A 9,704-nucleotide genomic window follows, 5' to 3' on the forward strand; every position below is an offset into this window, starting at 1 on the left:
CTTAAGGCAGACGAGGCTAAGCAAGCATGTTTGGTGGGTAAGGTATACATAGTGCATTTTCCCAAAAAGTTTATTTATTTATTTGAAAGGCAGAGAGAGATTTTTTTTCCAGCCATTGGTTCACCCCCACAACTGGCCTCAATGGCTGGGGCTGGGCTAGGAACTCCATCCAGGACTCTCACATGGGTAGCCAGGGGCCCAAGCACTTGGGCCATCTTCTGCTGCTTTCCTAGGTGCATTAGTAGGGAGCTGGGTTGTAAGTGGAGCAGCCGGGACTCGAACTGGCGCCCATATGGGATGCCAGTGTTGCAGGTGGCGGCTTCACCCACTGCACCACAGTGCCGGCCATGATATTTTCAGTTTACTGTGGGTTTATTGGGATATAACCCATGTTGGGAGACAGGGTCTTTACTGCAGGAAATTAGTTAGAATGAGCTGCTTAGCAGGGGTGTTGCTCCAGTACGCCTACTGTCTTTTTAGGAAGGGGGTGACCCAGAGCACCCCCAAGAGGGGAAACGTCCCGAGGAGAGACACGGCACCCACCAGCCACAGAGGGAGAGACCTGGAGCAGAGCCCACCTCCACAGCCCTGGCCAGCCCTGGCCACACCTCCTCCCAGGACGCCCCGCCCGGAGAACCTTTAGCAGATGAAGCTCCGTGGTTTCTGCCACCTGGGGGCCGCCATGGTGCCCTGTGAGGCAGCCCTAGCTCCGGGAGATGCTCCCTTACTCAGCGCTGGGTGAGACGGAGCTGCACCTCCCGTGTCACATTCCCTGTTGGATTATTCCCACCTCCTGTCTCAGCGAGGACACCGCGCTTGATGGCCAAGAACCGCAGTGCCAAAGGGCAGGACGCTTTTCCAAGGTCGCGCGGCTGACCTTGACGCTCACCAGGGCTGCTGCGAGCCCTGGCTGCTCTCCTGGTGCGGACGCCAGTTTCTTCCAGAGAGAGTGGGAAATGACCCTCGAAGTGACTCTGAAATGACTCTGCTTCTCGCCACGGGCTTTCCAAAAGCTTGTCTTTATCTGGGGCTGTGTTTTCCAACAGTCTCCCCTTCAGCTGCTCAGTTCTTCCCTCCGCCCCCGGCTCAAGTTATTGGGCGCTTGTTAAACAAATAAAATCCACGCCCAGGGTTGGATCTGTGATTTTTATGCAGACGGCTAAAAATAGCTCGGCTCTGGGCAGGGCAGTGACCAGAGGAAGTGAATCACTTCCTAGTCAGCTTCTCTGACACCTACCAAACCCCAAGGCGCAGAACTAATGGACGGTACCCGTCGGCCCCTGCGGGCCGGGGCCCTGTCAATCTCGTTGGCTAGCAACGAGCCGCTGACCCTCACCTATCACAGAGCCACTGGCCCTGTCTTTCATTCTGATTTCTGCCGGCCACCGACTCCAGCTAAAACCCCTCTCTGCTTGCCTGCAGGGTCACACGTGCTTGAATCGTGGGGCTGTGCCTAACCTTTACCCTATAGACCTAGTTCATAGGAATACCCTTGGTGGCAGTGGGCTCTGCCCACAACAGGGACGCTGGCCCCTCTTCCCCCGACAACACAGCGCAAGATCCCACAAGGGGACCCCCATCTGCCGGGGTCTGTTGTGAAGGACCTGTCAGCTGACCGTGGCAGTGGCCGTGGCTGCAGACTGCTGGGCTCTGGGAGAGCTGTGCGTGGAGGGACGTGGGAGCTGCCGTGGCTTTGTGCAGGCTCTCCTCTCCCGTGGCTCTCGGGAGGGAGCGGCAGCTCTGGAGGGTCTGCAGGATGCGCCCTCGGGTGTCTGGGAGATGGACCAGGGTTCAAAGCCCCACTGGCTGGCTGCCTGCCAACCTTCCTGGGCCACCCTCGGCCCTGCCGGGAAACAGGGAGATGCCATTCCTCCCAGAGCCACAGCAGGCAGAGAGATGCCCGTGTGGCTGATCGGGGCCCTTGGAAGCCTCAGTTCTCCTTTTCAAATTTTCTTTTCTTATTGAGGAACATTATTGTTCTGGTGAATATGCCTTGAGCAAGGAATATTTTTTTTAAATAGAGTACCTCAAAAAGTTCAAACTCCATGTGTGTGTTTTTTATTTCATACTACACGTTTCTGTTTTTTGAACCCCTTCATAAATATAGATTTTCAAAAAAAGTAAAGATTTTGGAACAAGATAGATTACAATAAAAAAAGAAAGTGAAATGATCCAACTACAACAGGTACCAAAAGAAAAAAATCCTTCAAGAGCCATTAGGACATTTTTAAAAAATTGCTTAAGATGTTTTGGAAAAATATTTATAAAAGTTAAAAAAAAATTCAAATGAAAGGACCAACTTTTATGCAACATTCAAAAACGGAGGTTCTCATTCCACATTCTTGGTCGTGGAGACTTCTGGGAAGGAAGAGTAAAAGGGAAGAAGGGAGGAGAGGTGGGGGGGCAGGTGGTGGAGGAGGTGCCCCTGTTCCTCCCAGCGCCCTGCACCCCACGCAGCCACAGCGCAAGGATGCAGCTGGCTCCCCGTGGGCGGAGCTTGCCCAAGCCCTGAGATGTCACTCAGCAAGGACAGAGGGGCTGGGCATGCTGCAGTCGTCCTGGCTCTAGACTCTGATCATCGGCAGTGCTGGGATCAAACATAAAAACCAAAACCCTCCGTCCACAACTGCGAGCGAAGCTTCTTCTAATTACAAAATGCAGGCGTGTTGAAAAGCCCACAGCGCAGAGGTGCGCAGAGAACTCTTCATTCCTGGGGGTGGCCGCGGCATGTGGGACGCATCTTTGTTCTTCCCGACTGGAAAGCATAAGCAGAGCCAAGCCTGGTAAACATGTGACCGATAAGCAGAGATAACAGACTGGAAATTCCTTGAGAATTTATGTTTCGGGGCCGGCGCTGTGGCGCAGTGAGTTAATGCCCCGGCCTGAGGTGCTGGCATCCCATACGGGCGCTGGTTTGAGTCCCGGCTGTTCCACTTCTGAATCAGCTCTCTGCTATGGCCTGGGAAAGCAGTGGAGGATGGCCCAAGTCCTCGGGCCCCTGAACCCACGTGGGAGACCTGGAAAAATCTCCTGGCTCCTGGCTTCGGATCGGCACAGCTCTGGCTGTTGTGGCCAATTAGGGAGTGAACCGGCGGATGAAAGACCTCTCTCTCTCTCTCTCTCTCTCTCTCTCTCTCTCTGCCTCTCCTCTCTTTGTGTAACTCTGACTTTCAAATGAATAAATACAATCTTAAAAAAAAACAAAAAAAACAAAAAGAAAATAATTTATTTTTCATTTATTTAAAAGGGAGAGAGGGAGAGAAAGAGAGAGAATCTTTCTTCTGCTGGTTCACGCCGATGCCAGTACAGTTGGGGCTGGGCAAGGCCAAAGCCAGGAACCCAGAACTAAACGCGGATCACCCCTGTGGGCAACAGGAAGCCAAGCACTCGGGTCTTTGCCTGATGCCTTCTAGGGCGCACAGCTGCAGGAAGCTGGATAGCAAACAGAGCAGGGACTCGAACCCAGGCCCTCCAGTAGGCACGCAGGTGCTCCAAGCAGCACCTTAACCACTGTGTCAGATGCCTGCCCGATCCCGTATCTGTATACCAGTCCCTATTTCCTTTAAGATTTATTTATTTATTTGAAAGTTACAGAGAGGGAGGGAGAGAGACAGAGATCTTCCATCCACTGGTTCACTCTCCAAATGACCACAACAGCCAGGGCTGGGCCAGGCTGAAGCCAGGAGCCAGGAGCTTCTTCCAGGTCTCCCACATGGGTAGCAGGGGCCCAAGGACTTGGTACATCTTCTGCTGCTTTCCCAGGCCATAGCAGAGAGCTGGATCAGAAGTGGGGCAGCCTGGTTTTGAACCGGCACCCATAGGGATGGCGGTGCTGTAGATGGCTGCTTAGCCCAACTGCACCATAGCGCTGGCCCCCAGCAACTTGCTAATTTTTTTTTATTTGCCATCTTGCGGCAAAGCGTTGATGCTTTGCCATGTGAGTACTTAACTCATGTTTCATTCATGTAAAATAAACCCTGCCTATGTGTGCTAGGACCCAGTACAGCGCAGGGACATGTGAGCACAGCGAGGTTTCCTTAGGGACCGTCGAGGGCTTGTGGAGAGGCTGAGGGCTGCTTCTGGCCGACACCGGTTTCCCCTCCTCTTCCCCCCAGCCTGCCGTCCTGAGCTTCCCGTCAGTGCCCCATGGCTGTGACCTTGGGAGTTCTGGTTCAAAGCTGCCCAGAGACAGCAGGACCCCGACTCAGCCAAGGCGCCTCTGGCATCCTCGGGTCCCTGGGATGCTCTTCCCTCTCCTCCCCTGGAGCCTGGGCCGTCCCAATGCTGGCTCGTACTTGGACATGACAAGCTGCTTGCGGGTAAGGCTTGGAAAGTCGGGCCACTCTCACCGTGGCTTCCTGAAAATAACAACCACGGAAACCCAAGTTGGGCCCTTGGACGCACTGGGTGCGACGGCGCTTGGTGTGTGCAAATCCCCTCCCCCACCCCTCACTCCCCACCCCTACCCAGAGGCTGCTACTGGGGCACAGCGCCGCCTACCGGGCATTTCGCCTCCTCCCACTCTGACTTCAGAAACCCCCTGAGGAGGGTGTGGCCCACTCCACTGTGCAGATCAGGAGAATGAGTCCCGAGAGTTTAAGGAGCTTGTCCAAAGTTACACAGCTTCAAGGTGGGGGCAGGATTCCTTTCAAACTGTCCCACACCAACCTCGAGGAGAAGGCGTTGAGTTGTTTTATATAAGATTTATTTATTTATTTGAAAGGCAGAGTTACAGAGAGAGAGAGGGAGGTCTTCCATCCACTGGTTCACTCCCCAAGTGTCCGCAGAGGCCAGGGCTGGGGTGAAGCCAGGAGCCAAGAGCTTCTTCCAGGATCTCCCACGTGCGTGCAGGGGCTCAGGGACTCGGGCCATCCTCCACTGCTTTCCCAGGCCACAGCAGAGAGCTGGATCAGCCGGTGTCACAGGCGGTGGCTTAACCCCGCTGCGCCACCCCACGGGCTCCTGGCATTGACCTTAGAGAAGACACTCACACAACGGAGCCTGCGGCTGGCTGTGGCTCAGAAAGAGGGCTCTGCGCTGGGGTGGGGGCTGGGAGGCCTGGGCCCTCCTGCTGACACTGAGAAGCACACACCGCTGTTGTATCAACGTCCCTGCCCACGGGCCTGGCCCCAGAGAGTTTCCCTCCTTGTGACCTTGTGACTTAAACCCTGCAGATCTGGGTCTGGGGCGGATACTGATGCTTCGGTGACCCATGTCTAACTCCAGGACATCAGGACCTTGAGATGACTTGATCTGTTGGCTGCAAGCCTTTTATTTTATTATTTTTTTGACAGGCAGAGTGGACAGTGAGAGAGAGAGAGAGAGAGAGAGAGAGAGAGAGAAAGGTCTTCCTTTTTGCCGTTGGTTCACCCTCCAATGACGGCCGCGGCCGGCACGCTACAGCCGGCACATCGCGCTGATCTGAAGCCAGGAGCCAGGTGCTTCTCCTGGTCTCCTATGGGGTGCAGGGCCCAAGTACTCCTCCACTGCACTCCCTGGCCATAGCAGAGAGCTGGCCTGGAAGAGGGGCAACTGGGACAGAATCCGGCGCTCCGACCGGGATTAGAACCCGGTGTGCCGGTGCCACAAGGTGGAGGATTAGCCTAGTGAGCCGCGGCGCCGGCTGGCTGCAAACCTTTTATTTTTTATTTAAAAAAATTTTTTTTGGCATGAGTCTCATTCACAGGTTCATTCCTCAACAGCCAGGGTTGGGCTGGGCCACAGCTGGCAGCAGGGAACTCAGTCCAGGTCTCCCACATGAGTTGCAGGGCCCCAGCTGCCTCCCAGGGTGCACGTCGGCAGGGAGCTGGAGTCAGGAGCCGGAGCCGGGATCAAACCCAAGTGCCCTGCTGTGGGATGCAGGTGTTTTAACCCCGGCCTACCCCTCAAACTTTCTTTGAAGGTTGACAATGTTCACAAAAACTGTAGAGCAGTGTTGCAAACGGAATCGAATTCACAGTAAAGCGAAAGGAGTGGTTATGAGGATGGAATCCAGGACCCTGGAGGGTAATCATTCATCTCTTCTTGGAGGGGGGGACCTGGGGCGTGGCTGTCACCATGGGAGTCTTCACTGGACTCTCCCCGGCACCCAGCTCACCCTGATCTCCAGAGACGGAGCCGCTGCTCACGCGTGGCTGCCACGCGCTGGGCCAGGCTCTGTACTCTTCAGAGCCCTTTGGTGTCTGCCCGCCGTGTGGCTGCCTGGTGAGGGAGGGAGGCCATGGATGACCACAGAGCTGCCACGTTGTGCCTCCCCGGGGCTGGCCTATACTGTACGTATTGGGATGGCTGTGTCTGTACTGAGCATGCGTAGACTTTTGTTGTTGCCATTATTTTCTCAACAATCAGTATAATAACGGTTTACATAGCGTTTGAGGTTTTATACGCAGTCCGTAGAGATGACTTTAAAGTATGTGGAAGGATACACACACACTGTGTTCGAAGGCCTGTGCCGTTTTATGGAGACTGGGCATCCTCGGACTGGGGATGGGTAGGGGTCCCGGAACCAGTCTCTGGTGGGTGCCGAGGCACAACTGTGTTTTGTTTCACGCACCGAGAGACATCTCGCAGGCATCATGAGATGGCCTGGGGGATCCGTGGTACACACAAGGAAGGGCTCCCCGATCTGTGGAGTTGAGGGTCCCACTAGGAAGGCAGCTGGACCAGCCATGGTGGGAAGGGGCTTGTACTACCAGGAGCTGCCCCAGCCCTTCCTGCTCCGCCCGGCCCCAGGCGCCCTCCCTTGGACCGAGGGGACGAAGACGCCCGCTGTCCAGGCCCTTTTGGTCCAGATGCTCGGCCTCCGCTCCTTTCTCCCCGCTTTCCAGAGCCAAGACTTCCCATGCAGCCCGGCCGGTGGCTCTTCCTGCAGGATGCTGTGACCCTCGTGCGTGGAAGCTGCTGCTCCATGGCACCCAACCCCCGGCTCGACAGAGCATTCCCGCATTGCCCAGCCCCAGATCAACCTCTCCTATCAAACGCAAAGCAGCAGTCTGAAGGGCTGCACACACCGTCACTCCAACAGCAAACTTCCTCCTGCTCCATGTCGTTAGCAAAGACCAGGGAAAGTAGGGGACAACAGAAAATGACTCTTACGGTGTCGGTTATAAAGGCCACTGTGAAAACTGGGACCATCATTACATCTGAGCTTGCTTCTCATTTCAGACACATTCTCTGCTCGCTCTCTGTCTTGTCTGCTTCTGACTGTGTCTATTTCTGTCACTCTCTCTCACACACATATGCACACACGTGTGCACACATGTGCACACACTCATACATGCATACATACACACTTGCACACACACGTGCACACAGAGCTAGCTCTTCTCTCCATGTTGTCTGTTTCTGTCTGTGTCTATTTCTGTCTCTCACACACATGTGCACACACTCATACATGCATACACACATGCACACACTCGCACACGTGCACACAGAGCTAGCTCTGCTCTCTCTATCTTGTCTGTGTCTATTTCTGTCACTCTCTCTTACACACACATGTACATACACTCATACATGCACACACACTTGCTCACGTGCACACAGAGCTAGCTCTGCTTTATCTTGTCTGTTTCTGTCTGTGTCTATTTCTGTCACTCTCTCTCACACACATGTGCACACACACACTCATACATGCACACACTCGCACACGTGCACGCACTCGCACACGTGCACACAGAGCTAACTCCACTCTATCTTGTCTGTTTGTGTCTGTTTCTGTCACTCTCTCTTACACACGCATGTGCACACACTCATACATGCACACACACTTGCATACGTGCACACAGAGCTAGCTCTGCTCTCTCTATCTTGTCTGTTTCTGTCTGTGTCTATTTCTGTCACTCCCTCACACACATGTGCACACACTCATACATGCACACACACATGTGCACACACACTCACACACGTGCACACAGAGCCAGCTCTGCTCTCTCTATCTTGTCTGTTTCTGTCTGTGTCTATTTCTGTCACTCCCTCACACACATGTGCACACACTCATACATGCACACACACATGTGCACACACACTCACACACGTGCACACAGAGCCAGCTCTGCTCTCTCTATCTTGTCTGTTTCTGTCTGTGTCTATTTCTGTCACTCCCTCACACACATGTGCACACACTCATACATGCACACACACATGTGCACACACACTCACACACGTGCACACAGAGCCAGCTCTGCTCTCTCTATCTTGTCTGTTTCTGTCTGTGTTTATTTCTGTCTCTCACACACATGTGCACACACTCATACATGCACACACACATGTGCACACACACTCGCACACGTGCACACAGAGCTAGCTCTGCTCTCTCTATCTTGTCTGTTTCTGTCTGTGTCTATTTCTGTCACTCCCTCACACACATGTGCACACACTCATACATGCACACACACATGTGCACACACACTCACACACGTGCACACAGAGCCAGCTCTGCTCTCTATCTTGTCTGTTTCTGTCTGTGTTTATTTCTGTCTCTCACACACATGTGCACACACTCATACATGCACACACACATGTGCACACACACTCGCACACGTGCACACAGAGCCAGCTCTGCTCTCTCTATCTTGTCTGTTTCTGTCTGTGTCTATTTCTGTCACTCCCTCACACACATGTGCACACACGCATACATGCACACACACACATGTGCACACACACTCACACACGTGCACACAGAGCTAGCTCTGCTCTCGCCAATGCTAGGGAAAGGAAGGCTACATCTCTTCCCTCATTTTCCTTGCAACAAAAGGCTGCGTGGCCCTGCACGCACACGTGCGTTCTCTGTAGATTCCATTCCTGGCCACGCCCTCATCTGTTCCTTGGGTCCCAGGAATGTGATGTGACTGAGTGATAATATCTGTGAGCGATGCTTTGAACTCCTGGAAAAAGACACCGTATTAAAGAATTCTTTTAAGAGAATCGTTTTCCTGTGTAAAATGCAGCGCCATGCTCTGTAAGAGGGCTGTGATGGGGTCAGCAGGCTGAGGGGAAGACTGAGAAGTTATTGTTGCAGCGAGTCAACTCAGGCCATCAACAAGACCCTAGAACAAGCCTGTGCCCCCCTCAGTTTTCATCTCACTGTTGGGCATTAGCATCTAAATATTCTTCATCAAATGTGACCACTCACCAAATGTAGAATATTTATATTCTATATATAATATACTAAAAATTTTTTTGAAGGGAGGCAGGATTGTGAAAGGAATACCTACTTTCTTGAAAAAAAAAAAAAAGAAGAAGAAGTCACATTGCAAACTCGAGAGAGGGAGAAATCCCACATCCGGGGCCTGGGACTGGCTCTGCTGCCCCGGTCCAAGAGTGCCACCTGACCATCTATTTTTCCAAGCAGCCGAGAGACATGATGTGTACATTTTTCATGTGTAATTAGGCCGTGTAAGGCGATCCTGCTGCCGACGGCCGCTGCCCTTGCGGGGTGAATGGCTTCCAGATTTCACCCCCATCTCTTCTGTCTAGACTCTACGTTGCGATTTTTTTTCCCCTGCTCGCTTAAAACAGACTCCAATATAAAATGCCAAAAACAGAAGTTTTGTCCCTCTTTCTCATAAAGACGTGGGACAGAGCTGGCTCTGCCAGACGAGCGGGGCCCCAGACTTTCATAAGACACGTGTCGTCTGAAGCTGACGTTAAAGATTGTCCAGGCGTTGCAGCGGGTCATGCAAACCTTGCCTTTTTTTTTTCTTTCT

Source organism: Oryctolagus cuniculus, chromosome 4, assembly GCF_051225735.1.
Source record: "Oryctolagus cuniculus isolate XC-2025 breed Fujian yellow rabbit chromosome 4, ASM5122573v1, whole genome shotgun sequence".
NCBI lineage: Eukaryota > Metazoa > Chordata > Mammalia > Lagomorpha > Leporidae > Oryctolagus > Oryctolagus cuniculus.